Source organism: Macaca fascicularis, chromosome 7 (genome assembly GCF_037993035.2).
Source record: "Macaca fascicularis isolate 582-1 chromosome 7, T2T-MFA8v1.1".
In the NCBI taxonomy this organism is placed as follows: Eukaryota; Metazoa; Chordata; class Mammalia; order Primates; family Cercopithecidae; genus Macaca; species Macaca fascicularis.
The window spans coordinates 111020433-111037103 of NC_088381.1; positions in this window are offsets into that span (position 1 = coordinate 111020433).

The window sequence follows — 16671 nt, forward strand, 5'->3', positions numbered from 1 at the left end:
AAATATTTAGGTCATAGGGTAGATACTTTAATATAGATTTGACAAAATAGAATCATATTGCCTGCTAGATAATCTGTACATTTTAATCTTTCTCTACCATTGTCTGATCGTGTTCATTGTTCCACATTCTTATCGATATTGGGCCCTATCACTTTCTGCTGAATGGACAAAACAACAACAACAAGAAGTTCCTAATTTTCATTTTAAAGAATTCTAAATAATACAATAATTAATATATTATTTATATATATTCATTAATAATATATTAATTGGCTACATTCATGGTTTTTTTTTTTTTTTTTTTTTTGAGACGGAGTCTCGCTCTGTTGCCCAGGCTGGAGTGCAGTGGCCGGATCTCAGCTCACTGCAAGCTCCGCCTCCCGGGTTTAAGCCATTCTCCTGCCTCAGCCTCCCGAGTAGCTGGGACTACAGGGGCCCGTCACCTCACCCAGCTAGTTTTTTGTATTTTTTAGTAGAGACGGGGTTTCACCGTGTTAGCCAGGATGGTCTCGATCTCCTGACCTCGTGATCCGCCCATCTTGGCCTCCCAAAGTGCTAGCATTATAGGCGTGAGCCACCGTGCCCAGCTCATGTTTCCCTTAATTAGCTACCAAATAAAATTCTGGTCACCTCTGTTCATGCATATGCTAATTTGTTTTCCTTTGTGATTTTAAGGTTTCTCTGTAAAGCAATAATATAGACAATTGACTTTAATATCAATTTGCAATATTTTTCCTAGTTAAAAAAATGTATATTTTGTTAAATATATAAGTTTTGCCCCTTCCCTCCACTCAGGACAATCTAACAAAGCCATTTTCCAAATATATATTATCCTAACTTTACTTTTTCTGTAAATTATTTTTAATTATATGTTTTACATTTAAACCTCCAACACATTTTTAGTTTGCTGGCTATAAGATGTGAGTAGGTATTGAGGCTGTTGCATTTTTTTAAAAATCCCAACTAGTTACCTACTTGAGAATTTATTGACTCTTTACTGAATAATCCTTCTTTCTTTTAGTGAAAGAAGGATTATTTGTGGTTGCTTGTTATTAACTAAATTTTGAACTTCTGTAAAGTATTTTCTGGGTTTTCTTTTCTATTTTATTAGATTGTTGTTAAATATCTAGAGTCACATTAATTTAAATGCTATGATTTTATTGTGTCTACAAGAATTTATTACTTTAATCCCTATAGTGTCAATATCATTTATGAGAACTGAGGGACACATAGTGTTTCTTTATGGATTGGTAGGTTGAAATTCAAACTATATTTATTGACACATGTCTTAATGCAAGTAGCAGCTTAAAGTTAGGTAAACCCTGAGTATCTTAAAATTACTTGAAATTTTAAATATACATCTTTTTCCCAATTTGTCATTTTTATCTTGAAAGATTTTGCTGTAAATTGGTCATAGGTAATCAAGTGCAACTGCTGCTCTAAGAAAACAGAGAAAATTCATACTTTCTCATAGAAAATCTAAGTTTACAGTTGTATAAGACATTCTCAAATTTGATGTTTGAGTTTAATAAAACCATTGGAGATAAAGTAAAACACAAAAAATCAAAAAGAAAGGGGGAAATAGTTAAATTCACCGAATATATACCATATATTAGATACTTTAATAATTACTTTACCTGTATTGTATGTCTTAGGAACCTGTTATGTGTGATATTTACTGAGCTAGGTAAGGAAAAAAAATGCTCAGGGGTCAAAGTTTTCAAACTGAACATCAGTTACTGAGTTCAAATTTAGTGTTCAATGAACATGCTCCTCCTGAAACTAAATTGCAAAGCAATCACACAGGAAAATAACAGATCAGCTGTTCACTACAGACCAAGTTCCTAACCAATGAGTTTATGAATTTTATGCTGCTTCCTACTTTGGGATAGTGCATGATCCATCTTCATTCACCCAAAATTTTCTGGCTTTAATAATGTTTTATAATTTTTTAATATTCAATTATTATTTCTCCTGCCAGCTGAGATATGAAACCTGACTTCACTGCTCACATAAAAATTAAATTGTTACTTTAAAGTGCCATCTATACTTTATTATATATTACTTCTTTAAAACAAAATATCTTCCTAAGTTGTTCACAGTAAACTAATTCTTTAATATGACTTTAAAAATTCTAACACTTTAAATAAAAAGGTCCACAGATGACCATATCTTAATAGGAAAACAATTTCAAAATTACAGTTCATGATTTTCATTGCATCAATGAAAACTATCAGAAAAGTGAATCACAAAAACAAAACTGAATAAAATAAACTCTCAGAAGAACCTAATTTTGGCCATTTACATTGATAAATTTGATGAAAATGTTATCTTTGGCTTTGAAATATTTCTGCTTCATTTATTTTTATGTTGTTAATTTCAAATGTGAAAGCATACACAAAAACCAAATTGTAGCCAATATTTTTTTTCCAATATAATTTGTTCCCTGTTTTGTATAAAGATAAGTTTGAATCAGGCTAAAAGTTTCAAATCGATTCTTTCATTGCATAGATATTCTCGTTTTACTTATTTTCATGAAAGTTATTTTTTATTTCACATTCATCCTATCATTTTTCTCTCCATATTTGTTGCAATTATGAGAGTATCATTTAATAAACCATGTGCATCATATTTATTTAATTATTCATTTTAGTATATGATATCTCACCTAAATGTTAGGTCCTAGATTTGTCCTCTTGAGCCAAGTCAGTTCTTTGAAAGTGGAAGAGTTCATGTCAGACTGGTCATCTCCCAGACCCATCTAGATATTGTCCCAGCAGTTTAACTTGCCAGGGAAAAGTTAAAATTAAAAAAGAGCTGACTGTTGTCACACTGAATTCCTGTCAAGAGTTCAAATGGGTACAATCACCACCTGGAAACCTTTTAGCACTTCACACTGTCCCAAATAACTAATATATTTTTTCATTCACCTCAGACCTTCAGTAAGTACTTTCTTGACTGCCTTACTCTAATAAAATGGCAAACTTTTCAAATTTCATCCCAAACATGAAAGCTATTAGACAAGAACTGATACATTTCCTATCTACCAAATCACGCTAGCCTCATGCTTTCATAATCAAGGTCTTCCTTCTTGATAAACTAAAAGTGGTGACCCTGATTACTTGGTGTACTTTTTTTAGTACTCTCAAGACTTTACTTCTGAGGTTTTCTCCTTTTATTTATCATGCCTATCAATATAGTTCTATTATGCTTATCTTTCAGGGAAGTATGCACTGACCACCTCTCTTCCCCTCATACTGTCTCGATAGTTCCCCCTATGCTTCATAGGAAAACCTGCCCCGCAAACTATGTACACTCAGTGTCTGCACATTCTCATGATTTATTTTCTAATTAACTTATCCTGACATGGCAAATGTCTCCTCTCCATAAAAATCACTACTGTTAAATTACCAAAGATCATTAGTGTGCCAAATCTAGGGCTTCTTATTAATCAATTGCATACTTTAGAAGTCCCTCTTTTTTTTTTTCCCCATCACCAGAGGGCCATAATAAGCTCTGAAAGGCTGATTAAATTTCTTAGCCTCCCTTTACCTGGCAATCCAAGTGCATGTACTTTTCTCCCTAAAGTTCCACAAAGAAGTCTAATAACCTTCTCAAAATTAATAGATTAAAAACTTAATTCTCGAAACTTTCAGTAAGCCTTTTCCTCCCCTAGAATTTTCAATCTCAATTATGAGATAGGATACATCTATAAACCCAAAACTTCTTAGTCTTCCTTGATTACTTTTATTTTTTCACCTCTTCATCTATTTCATAATGATTATTTGTTTTATTCTAAAAATGTATTTCAAAGGTGACCAATTCTGGCCATTCTTCTGAAACTTTCTTAGTTAAGACTCTTGTTTCTAGCATGAGTTCAGGCAACAGGCTACAACAGGCTTCCCTGCTTCCATTCTTGCTAATCTACAATCCACAGCAGCAGGGCCTTTAATAACATGATTTAGACTATCATTCTTGCCTCTAATCCTTCAAAATATCCCCATAAACTCCCCTTCCTTAACTCAAATGATTCTGCATGTTTACTTGATTTTAATTCTAGTTCACTAGTGCTGTATTGCCATTCTTTGTTTTATTTTCTTTCCATACGTGCTCTTAGATCAAATTTTACAATGCCTTTTTATTACTCTGGTTATGTGCACCACCTTCATGATGCACTCTTGAATACATTACCTGATTTTAATTTCTCCAAATTACATGTTAAAATATCAAATATATTTTCTTATTTTATTTAGTGTCTCCTACTCAAGCTGAGAATATAAACTCTATAAGTAGATTATGAATTAGCTGTAGATCACTTGAAAGAGGCAAGGGAAATGTTAGGAAAAGAGGACACAACCTGTAAAGGAGAGTAGAAAAGAAAAGGTCTTTAAACAGCCAAAAGAATGTGAAAGATATAAGAAAAACCCTACTCTTCATTTTCCCCCACGCCTATACTTTCCTCGCAATATTTATTACAAATGCAATACCATCTGCCCACATCTGTACATGTTCACGTAGTCCTACATTTTCTATTCTCAAATGCCATTTCCCTAGTAATGCTTTCTAGGATATCCTGTACTAAAGTCAAGTCTTTTACTTTGAAACACTTGAAACCTTTTTATCTCCGCTTTGTTTATCTCCTTTGTTATCTGGTACATAGCACTATTAGGCTTTTGATTACTGGTGCTCAAGAATACTGCCCTACTGTGTTATGCACCGAACTGAGGCTGTGTCTCTAATTATTTACTTTTGCATACCCCCAGTGTTCCTAATACAATTACTTCCATATCACTAGTTTACTATTAACAAATTAATGAAAAGGGATTAAATGCATATTTAACAGAGCTTTATTGGACAAATCAAATCTGTTTTATGCTTTCTGAATCAAATCTATAATGCAGTAACACTTAATTTTGTGTCTCTACTCATGTGATCATGTATGTTTTAAAAATTTAAAGTTTATCTGAAAAAGTTGTGATTAAGTATTTAAATAATGTTCAAATATGGTATAATAAGTATTAATTTCTTCCATTCCAACTTTCTTGCTTGTCTATTTATTTGTCTCTCCTTTACTTTTTGCCTTATTTTAAATTAAGTGTAGCAATTCTCCAAGTCACTATCTATACATTCTAAAAGAACACTCTCTCAAATTAGACCATTAATTTATTAAGAATTTTACATTTAGCAATATGGCACTTCCAAAAATGTCAAAGTAGTTTGAATTCTTTAACACTGAAAACGGTATTTGGTGTGTAGAGGGGATATTATGGATCACTAACCAGAAAATGTTAAGGTTTAGATATGTATTTAGATATATAGATAGATAGAATAGATAAAAATAATTTATTTGTTATACTCACACAGCAAGGTAGGAACAGGGCAGGCATTGTTTTCTTCCTTTTATATATAAGCCTTAAGGGGTTAAGCACTTTGGTTAGGATTACTAGGAGAATCAATGCAGAGTGAATGCTAAACACTGGTTTGTCTGGCCCCAAAACTCTTGCTTGGGTCCTGCAGCATCTGGACACTCTTCTTTGTCTCTGAAGAACATAAGCAATCTCTATTTTGATATTATCAATATTTTCTTCCGGGTCTCAGGATCCTAGCTATATTCCCTCATTGGTACATTAATTTTCGTATTGTCACTTAATAGCGAAAGGTGTGGTATGTTAGGTAATAGGAACTGTAGGTTTGTGTGTCTGTGTATCTGTGTGCATGTGAACAGGCACGTTAATGGTGGCAGTTAGAAAGGGTGCAATTGCTACAGCAAATGACTCACAGGACTAAAATGATCATTCTTAAAATCAAAATTTATTGAGGGAAGATAAACTATAAAGCAGCAGTATTAAAGAAAGAATAATAATAGCATTCAAGGCTGCCTTATAGAATGGGTTTTAAGAAGCTGGATGTATTCATTATTTATTCCCCCTCTGCATAAGGCACCACAATTTGCTTTTTATTTTGGGTCAGGGATTATTATTCTGTGCATGAAACACCATGGAATCAGGGAGTCAAAAATGAAAGATAGACTCGGGCTTCTTATATGGTCCTAATTTTACTATGTAATCCACTCCAATGGCAGAGTCCTCTCGTGGGTCTCATGAAGATAAGATGCAAATCATCACCTCATGCTACCAATAAAGTGTGATGACAAGCTGAAAATTGTGTCAGGGCCGGGCACGGTGGCTCACGCCTGTAATCCCAGCACTTTGGGAGGCCGAGGCGGGCGGATCACGAGGTCAGGAAATCGAGACCATCCTGGCTAATACGGTGAAACCCGGTCTCCACTAAAAATACAAAAAATTAGCTGGGTATGATGGCGGGAGCCTGTAGTCCCAGCAGCTTGGGAGGCTGAGGCAGGAGAATGGCGTGAACCCAGGAGGCGGAGCTTGCAGTGAGCCGAGATCGCGCCGCTGCACTCCAGCCTGGGCGACAGAGTGAGACTCCCTCTCAAAAACAAAAACAAAAACAAAAACAAAACAAAACAAAAAAAAAACAATCTTGTGTCAGAACAATGTTTACAAGGCAATACTATTAATTGGTAGGTTAATGACTTGACTAGTGCATGGTATCACACATTTGTATCCCTTCTTTCAGTGAAATGGCTCAGGACAACTTCAGATCACTTAGAATTAATTTTCATAGCACAAAATAGGTCATAGTAACCAGAATGCATTTTTAAACCTTTTAAAAGATGATTCTGTGAAACAAATTTGAGTGTGTAAAACTTTTTGTGACAGACCCTAACCTACCAGTCTGCCCCAGTCCCTAAAATTCATAGACCTAGGAGTCATGAAATTCATATATGTGACTTCTCATTTTAATATATAGGTAAATATTTTTATAGAAAGCACATGATCTCTAACGTTTTGTTCGCACATTATTTTCTGTTTTCTATTTTTATATGAAAAATATCTTCGTTCTTCATTATATAGAATGGACTAAAAAATAATTTCTTCGTTTGGAGAAAAGATTAAAAAATTTTCTACTCTCCCTTTCACTATATTCTCATCTCTTAATATTCCTTGAAAACAACCAAGCAAATTCCAAATATCCATGGAACACAACTTTCAAATCAATGCTGTAACTCAATCTTAATATTGTACAGAATATAAAACTGAAACACTGGGGTCAATCTTTATTTCCAAAGAAGTATTGCTTACTAGTGACAATCATGATAAAAACCAGCATTGCTAATTAGCCTCCCAGTATTCTTCTCATACATAAGTATCAACAGCTGTCCAGTTGACAAGTATATATATATTTTAGAAATAATATCAATCATTGATTAATCAAAATTAATAGGTGATTCTATTTAAAAATATTGACTTAAGCAGATTAAATATGCTCCCATATATTTATGTGATCTGTTAATTTGCTTAGCTAATCTTCTCTTTGTTAGGTCAAAGATAAACACATATTTAGAGCTTGTGGAAAAATATCTTAAGTTCAAATAATTATCGTCTAAAAATTAACTAGCATCTTTTAAATTTTGATTCTCATATGCTAGTCTCATTTTACTATCTCTGCTAAATGCTTCATAACATTGTGGATATTTAATTGGCTTTTTAAAATTCTTAAGTGTACACAAAATAAAAGTGTTCTCATAATGAATGATAACTTAGTTTTTTAAAATACGTATGTTTAGAAGGAGTTTTCAATGTTAGTTAGATCAAGTGTTAATTACATTTATGAGAACTGGGTCACAGGTTTAGCTTTCCCTAAATTTCACTTAGCTTCACTCAGAAAATAATGTATTCTGGCTGGGAGCCGTGGCTCATTCCTGTAATCCCAGCACTTTGGGAAGCCAAGGCAGGCAGATCACGAGGTCAGGAGATGGAGACCATACAGGCTAACACGGTGAAACCCCATCTTTACTAAAAATGCAAAAAATTGGCCGGGCGTGGTGGTGGGCATCTGTAGTCCCAAGGACTTGGGAAGTTGACACAGGAGAATGGCGTGAACCCAGGAAATGGAGCTGGCAATGAGCCGAGATAACACCACTGCACCCCAGCTGGGGTGACAGAAAGAAAATAATGTATTCTATGGCTTTTTGCTTACACCTAGACTATATCAATTTGAATACCATGATAGACTTGATAGACTGCATTATTGTTCATGGTTATCTCCTTTTCTTCCCTTCAGGCACAGAAAGGTGTATACCGTCTATTCTAATGTAGTCTACGCTAATCAACCTGCTGCTGTAACATGCTACTAGAATAATACATTTCTGATCATTGCAACAGGACTTGCTATATCCCATTGAAGTCAACCTTGGTCAAGTGACTTTCTTAAGAAAACATGATGTGAATAGAAATGACATGCTTTTTGTCACTGAGTATTTTTTGTCACTTTTTTACCTCTGCCTCAATATTGGCATGGTCCAGTTTAAGTGACTTTTTCATCCTAGAATAAACATATGTTTAGTACATTGGCAGTTGACACACAATAAATATAAAACACAAGTAAGAAATATGTAATTTGCTGAGATATGTAATTTCTAATTTGTTTGTGTTTCCAGAAGTATTTAATTAAAACTAATATAAATAAATTTACAATATATACTTTTTGCCTACAATGTTCCAGGGACTTTTAAAACGTTGAAATAGAGTTGTTAATATGGCAAGCAACTCCCCTGAATACTTTTAATGAGCTTACATTCTGTGGGGGAGAAAAACAATAAAGAAGTAAACAAATAAAAGGATTATTGCTGAGCTATTTGGTAGGTGATACTTATAATATATGCCAGTGTGTCTTTGGAACTGGGCAGCTCGAGGACTGCAATGTGATAGTCAAGAAGCTACTTTAAAGAGACATGGAGTTTGAGTAAAAATCTAGATAACAAGCAGAAACTAATAAGAACCTCTTGGGTACAGGTTCCTAGGCAGTATTATGGAAAACAGGAATAGGATCTACTATATTATAGGAATAAAGTCAGTAAGCATGAAATATGGTGAGATAGGAAGGCAATGGGAGTAAATGTTTAGAGATATGGCAGACACTAGGTTGCACAAAGCCTTGCTGGGCTGAGGAAGGAGTGTGTAGTCTATTTTACAGGGGATTAAAAATAATCAACCCACAAGTGTAACATTCTTTCAATAATTAGTAAGAAGGTACCCATATCCTGATATCATTATTTCATTGCAGTGAATTTTGTTCCCTGAACTGTTTTATCATTTTAATTTATCGTCACCTGTGATCCTCATCCCTTAAGCTATACCAATAATAGTGACTTGGAGATTTCTCTTTACTTCCAGTACACATTCACTCCTCTGACAATATTCCTTTTGTCACTTAACACACTGCTCAACTGAATCTAGCTCTATCTTAATGGGCCTTCTCTGGTGCCAACTCATATAGCCAGCATGCCTAATAAGTGTGCCCTCACCTTCTAAGAAGGAAATACGAAAGTTTTTCTGTGTTTTCAGAATACTTCAGTATAACATTATGGTTTGTTTGTTTGCTCTTGTCACCCAGGATGGAGTACAATGGCACCATCTCAGCTCACTGCAACCTCTGCCTCCCGGGTTCAAGTGATTCTTCTGCCTCAGCCTCCAGAGAAGCTGGGATTTCAGGCATGCGCCACCACACCTGGCCAATTTTGTATTTTTAGTAGAGACAGGGTTTCACCATGTTGACCAGGCTGGTCTCCAACTTCTGACATCAGGTGATCTGACCACCTCGGCCTCCCAAAGTGCTGAGATTACAGGCATGAGCCACTGTGCCCAGCCGTGTTATGTTTTGTTTTTGTTTTTTTTTAAAGATGATATTCTCTCTTTAGGTTGTGGAGAATCGGTATCTAAGGTAGATTTATAATTTATTCTTTTAAAAAATAATAGGCATCAACCCTGTATGCTGCATATGGTAATTATAAATTTAAAATGTTTTGTTTCTAGCATGTTCTTGAAAATGAGAAATCGGCCGGGCGTGGTGGCTCAAGCCTACAATCCCAGCACTTTGGGAGGCCGAGACGGGCGGATCACGAAGTCAGGAGATCGAGACCATCCTGGCTAACATGGTGAAACCCCGTCTCTACTAAAAAAAAATACAAAAAAAAAAAAACCTAGCCGGGCGAGGTGGCGGGCGCCTGTAGTCCCAGCTACTCGGGAGGCTGAGGCAGGAGAATGGCGTGAACCCGGGAGGCGGAGCTTGCAGTGAGCTGAGATCGCGCCACTGCACTCCAGCCCGGGCGACAGAGCGAGACTCCGTCTCAAAAAAAAAAAAAAAAAAGAAAAGAAAAGAAAAGAAAATGAGAAATCATTTTTGTTAGTTTGGGCATAAAAACAGTTTAAACTAAGATAAGAGTTATCCAGATAATTTCAATAGCATAATAAAAATATCTCTTTAGCTACCAGTACTGTACCCAAACTTGGAGTAAAAGATCCTGTCTTTTATGGAGCCTTTGGTGATTTCTTAATAGCCTTAAGCATCTATTTCCTTACATATACACTATTGATCTTCCAATATTTGTGTAATTCAAGAATATGGGCACTAAAAACTAAAAATATGAGAATATTTACATCACAAAACAAGATTAGACTAGCTATTTCAGACATAAAGAGCATATATTATTGAAATTAAGACACATTTGATTCTGAACTTCTTAGCAGTATCTCACTTTCTTTGATTATTGCATATATAGTATGGTGAGAAATAAAGATAAGAAGCTTAGCACTATGTCTGACTTACTGTTCTTATTAAATGATAACACTGCATCTTTTCCAAAATGTTTTTGTGATTCTGAATATCCCAATTTGAGAATTCATTGCATTTTAATTTGATATTTAATGTGAAGATGTAAATGGAGATTAAACTGATACTGAATTTCAACTATATTTTGGCCATAAAAAGATATGTTGGTTCCAGATATAGTGTGTTTGTCCAAATATTCAAAAATAAATTTGTCCAAAAATTTTCAGTAATTAGGTATAAAATAGGAAAGAAATTTCCATTAGTCCTTGGTCCTAATGAGGATGTGCTATTCACAACATGGCCTATTCTTCTAACTAAATACCTCCTGCTGGCAAGAAATACAGCACAGCCTGTAAATATCACCAAATTAGACTTTTCCAGTGTTGGCAAGAAATGCTCAATATCTGATAACTGATACTTTTAGGATTTGATTCTTCCTCTTTTCGAATTAATTTGCAATATTCCAAATCATTAGATGTCTTTTACCCATATATTTCTATTTACCTGTATTAGTCAGGGTTCTCTAGAAAGACAGAACTAATAGGATGCATGTGTGTAGAGGGGAAGTTTATGAAGATGAATTGACTCACAAATTAAAGTCCTATGATAGGCCGTCTGTCTGCAGGTTGAGGAGCAAGAAAGCCAGTAGTGGATCAGTCCGAGTCCCAAAACCTCAAAAGTAGTGAATCCAACAGTGATGTCTTCAGTCTGTGGCCAAAAGTCCGAGAGCCGCTGGCAAACCACTGGTGTAACTCAGAGTTCAGAAGCTGAAGAACTTGGAGTCTGATGTTCGAAGGCAGGAAGTATATAGCACGGGAAAAAGATGAACGCCAGAAGACTCAGAAAATCTGCTCTTCCATCTCTCCTGCCTGCCTTATTCTAGCCATGCAGGCAGCTGGTTAGATGGTGCCCACCCAGATTGAGGGTGGGTTTGCTTCTCCCAGCCCACTGACTCAAATGTTAATCTCCTTTGGTAACACCCTCACAGACACACCCAGGAACAGTACTTTGCATCCTTCAATCCAATCAAGGTGACAATATTACCCATCACATTACCTTTAAGCAATTTACTTAAAATACCTTTTATATATATGTAATGATATTTTTTCAAGACATTGATAAATTTCTTGTAGTTTATAACAAAAAATTATACTCTCAGTGTGGAATTATTAGTACAAATTCTAAGCATACTGGTTGATAGAAAAGTAAACTCATGGAATAAAAATTTGATTCAGTTTAGATAAAGGGAGAACTTCTGTTGTTATATATAAAAACATGTATGCTAGGGATCCCTCTGCTGATGGAGACGAGAGTAGTAATTACTTATGTGAAAGAGAGGATTGCTGTAAGCAGGTAAGAAACTGATATGCAATTCACTCTTAAAACTAGTGGAAAATCCAAGGATTTTTAGGTCAATGTTTATGGTGGGTTATGGGTACATTCCAGTTAATCTATTGTTCTACATATGCAGCATTTTTAAAACATCTTATTTGGATGTTTTTGAATTCCTTATATTGTGGGAAAAGAGAATGTTTTAATATAATACGGTTTTTAATTTTTTTTGACTCTAGTAACAGATTTCACTCTATATACTTCTAACTGTATTCCACTACAAGATATAGTTAGATTTGAATTCAAATGCTGGCTTTGTCACTGAAATATTTAAAACATTAAAATTCTCATGTCTTTGAAATTGTGTTCATTATATCTGCATCATAGCTAACCATGAAGTTCAAGTAGCCTAATATATTAGGGCACGCATAGCATACAATGAGCATTCAGTAAATTTCACTATTATTAGAGGTAAAAATAATCAAAACTTGCTGAAAGTAAACAATATAAAAAATGAATAAATACTACCTGAGGGAAAACGCCTTTTAATTCTTGAACTTGAAAGAGAATTTCATGTCAAAATCAGTAGGCATATTTTCAATGTAAGATCTAGAAATATTTTACCAATAAAGTTATATTTTCTTATAATTTTTCCCTAAATATTATAAAAAGTAGCTAAAAAGAGTTGTTTTTCTGAAAATAAACTTATTCTTTAACTTTAATTTTACATAAATAAGAACATGCAGCTTCAAGTGAAATATTAATTTGAAAAATACACATGGGTGTTTAATGAGGAATTAATACAAGTGTTCAACAATGTTTTCAGTAGTCACCTTATGTTTAAAAGTTGAACAAAACATAAAAGGAGATGAAGCAGAATTATATCAAATCATATATTGAGATACTTTCGAGTGGGCAACAGGCAGGGTATTGAAACGTGTCCATGTTTTCTCACATATTTAAAGTATGTGATGAGGCCAACTCAACATGAGGCTGGGTTTTATAATGATGTATCTTTCCTTCTGTGATATTCTTCCCATTAATCATGGCTTTAACAGGTAAACCCCATCCATTTTTTAATAAATTTTGAATACACTACCATTTGAAGGAAGAATTGCGATATGCATTTCTCTATGACATGTAGTTAAGAGTTTCATTTTGCTATTTATCTCTCACAAACATTGTGCAAAAAATTGTTTTTTTAAAAATATCAGTTTGGTCTGAAACATTTCAATGCTTGTAAAACACTAACATATACAACAACAATAATATGCAAAATTATGTTGTGTCATATTGATGAATCATTTATTTCACAAATTATTTTCCATTTAATGCTAATTAGAACAAATTTGTCAAGAACCTCAAATCAATTGCTTGGCAGATATTATTCCTTAGAGTAGGTCTAAAATAAAGAGAATTGAATTGATTTAAAATCTGCTAACAGAAAAAATATCATGTAGATATTAGCACAAGTGGTATATAGAAAAATGTTGTAGACATGTATGAAGAAGACTAGGTTTTGAGGCATATTGTTCAGATAACCCATTTGTTAAATATTTTGGAAATAATATAGCAAGAGTAATATTTCTTGTTTTATTTCAGAGAGTCTCAAAAGAAAGCCACATTCAGTTATAAACACAATAACACGATGCTTTGAGTGCATTTCCAGTTACTAACTCAAAAGTTCACAATTTGTGAGATTAACTTTTGTTGATGTTCTAATTTAATTTTAATATTGTCAACAAATGTTGATTTGAAGGTTAATCTTTAAATTATTCTTTTTTACCCCAAGTTTTTAGTTGAGGTACTCACCGAAAAAAACAACGTAGGACACATCTTTAAATGTATTGTGTCTTGACAATAGTGCTTTCATCACATAATCATATAAACAAAATCCGATATATATAAAATCATATGTCCATTTATGTCCATGCATGTGTTTCAATTTTTGGTTCATAGAACACTTGGAGCAAAATCGCCTGTGGTGATGTTTAAAATGCAGTTTCATGAACCACTCCTTATCTGCTAAACCAGAATCTCTATGGAAAAGGCCTGGAAATCTTGAACAATTTCCCAACGAGTTCTAAATGACACCAAAAATAAAGTTTGAGAATCAGAGATACCTAGAGGATATTAAAATTAAAAGATCATTGTAATAATAGATGACATCATGTTTTTCATTCCTCTCTTCTTCTCCTTCCACTCTTCTCCTTCTCCTCATTCTTCCTATTAATAAAGTTACTCTTTATTAAAGAAAACACATTTTTCATATGTCTATGTACATATTCAGTGTACTTTCTTTTTATTTTTAAAATTTCAACTTTTATTTTTGATATATGGAATACACGTGCAGGTTTGATCCAAGAATATATTCCATGATGCTGAGGTATGGAGTATGGATGGCGTTACTCAGATAATGAACATAAGACCCAAAAGACAGTTTTTCCACCCACACCCACTCCCTTCCTCTCTACTCTAGCAGTCAATAGTCCAGAGTGTCTGTTGCTCCCATATTTACATCCACGTGGGCTAAATGTTTAGCTCCCACTTACAAGTGAGAACATGCGTAAGTTTTTGGTTTTCTGTTCTACACTAATTTGCTTAGTATTATGGCCTCTGGCTGCATCCATGTTACTGCAAAAGATATGATTTAGTTATTTTCTTACAGCTGCAAAGTATTCCATGGTATGTATGTACCACATTTTCTTTATCCAATCCACCATTGATGGGCACCTGGGTTGATTTCATATCTTTGCTACTGTGAATAGTGTAGTGATGAACATACTACTGCACGTGACTTTTTGGTAGAATGATTTATGTTTTGCAGGGTATATACCCAGTAATGGGATGCTGGATCAAATGGTAGCTCTTTTTTAAGTTCTTTGAGAAACCTCCAGACTGTTTTTCAAAATGGCTGGACTAATTAACATTCCCACCAACAGTATATGAGCATTCCCTTTGCTCTGCAGCCTCAACAGCATCTGTTGATTTTCTACTTTTTAATAATTACTTTTCTGAATGGTGTGAGATGGTATCTTTTTGTGATTTTGATTTGCGTTTCTCTGATGATTAGAAATAAATAGCATTTTTTCTTGTGTATATTGGCCACTTATAGGTCTTCTTTTGAAAAGTGTGTGTGTATTAGTCTGTCCTCACACTGCTAACAAAGAGATACCTGAGTCTGAGTAATTTATAAAGGAAAGAGGTTTAATTGCTTCACAGTTCTGCATGGCTGGAGAAGCCTCAGGAGGGGAAGCAAATATGCCCTTCTTAACATCATGGCAGGAAGGAGAAGAATGAAAACCATTCAAAGGGGGAAGCTCCTTGTAAAACCATTAGATCTCGTGATAGCTTACTATCATGAGAATAGCATATGGGAAACTGGTCCCATGATTCAATTACCTCCCACCTGGTCCCTCCCATGACACAGGATTGTAGGGACTACAAATTCATGATTAGATTTTGGTGGGGACACAGCCAAACTATATCCGTGTGTTCATGTCTTTGCGCATTTTTAATGGGGTCGTTTTTGCTTGTTGATTTAAGTGTCTTGTAGATTCTGCATATTAGACCTTTGCCAGATTTATTGCTTCAGAACAACCTCTTCCATTCTGGAAGTTGTCTCTTTACTGTGTTGATAGTTTATTCTGCTGTGAAGAAGCTTGTTAGTTTAATTAGTCCTCACTTTTCAATTTTGTTTTTCTTGCAATTGCTTTTGGGGACTTAACCAAAAATTCTTTAACAAGGCTAATGTTGAGAAGGGTATATTCCCTAGGTTTTATTCTAGGATTTTTAGAGTTTGAGGTCTTACATTTACATCTTTTATCCATCTGGAATAAATTTGTGTATATGGTAAAAGGTAAGGATCCAATTTCATTCTTCTGCAGACAGTTAACCAGTAAAACCAGAATGATTTTAATGAAGTATTTTACCCTTTGCTTGTTTCTTGTTGGTGTTGTCAAAGATTGAATGGTTGTAGGTGTGCAGTTTTATTTATGAGTTTTCTATTCTGTTCCATCAGTCTATGTGTTTGTTTTGGTTTTGGTACCAGTACCCAGCTATTTTGGTTATTGTAGCCTTGCAATATCAGTTGAAGTTAAATATTCAAGCAATATTTCAAGTAGTGTGATGTCTCCAGCCTGTTTTTTGTTTGTTTGTTTGTTTGTTTTCTTTTTGGTTTGTTTTTTGTTTAGGATTATTTGGGCTACTTGGGCTCTTTTTTGGTCCATATAAATTTTGGAATAGTTTTTTCTAATTCTGTGAAAAATGGTGAATACTATGGATAGTTGGGGAGAAACAACATTGAATGTACAAATTGCTTTGGACAATATGACCATTTTTAACAAAATTTATTCTTTCAACCCATGAACATGGAATGTTTTTTCTTTTATTTGTGTCATCACTGAGCTCTTTCAGTAGTATTTTGTAGTTCTCCTTGTTGAAATCTTCCACTCCTTTAGTTAGCTGCATTGCTATGTATTCATTTTCTTTGTGGCAATTTTAAGTGAGATTATGTTCTTGATTTTATTATCAGCCTGGATATTATTCATCTATAGAAATGCTATTGAATTTTGTACATTGGTTTTGTATCCCCAAATTTTATTAATGTCATTTGTCAGTTCTAGGAGAACTTTGTCAGAAAGTTTA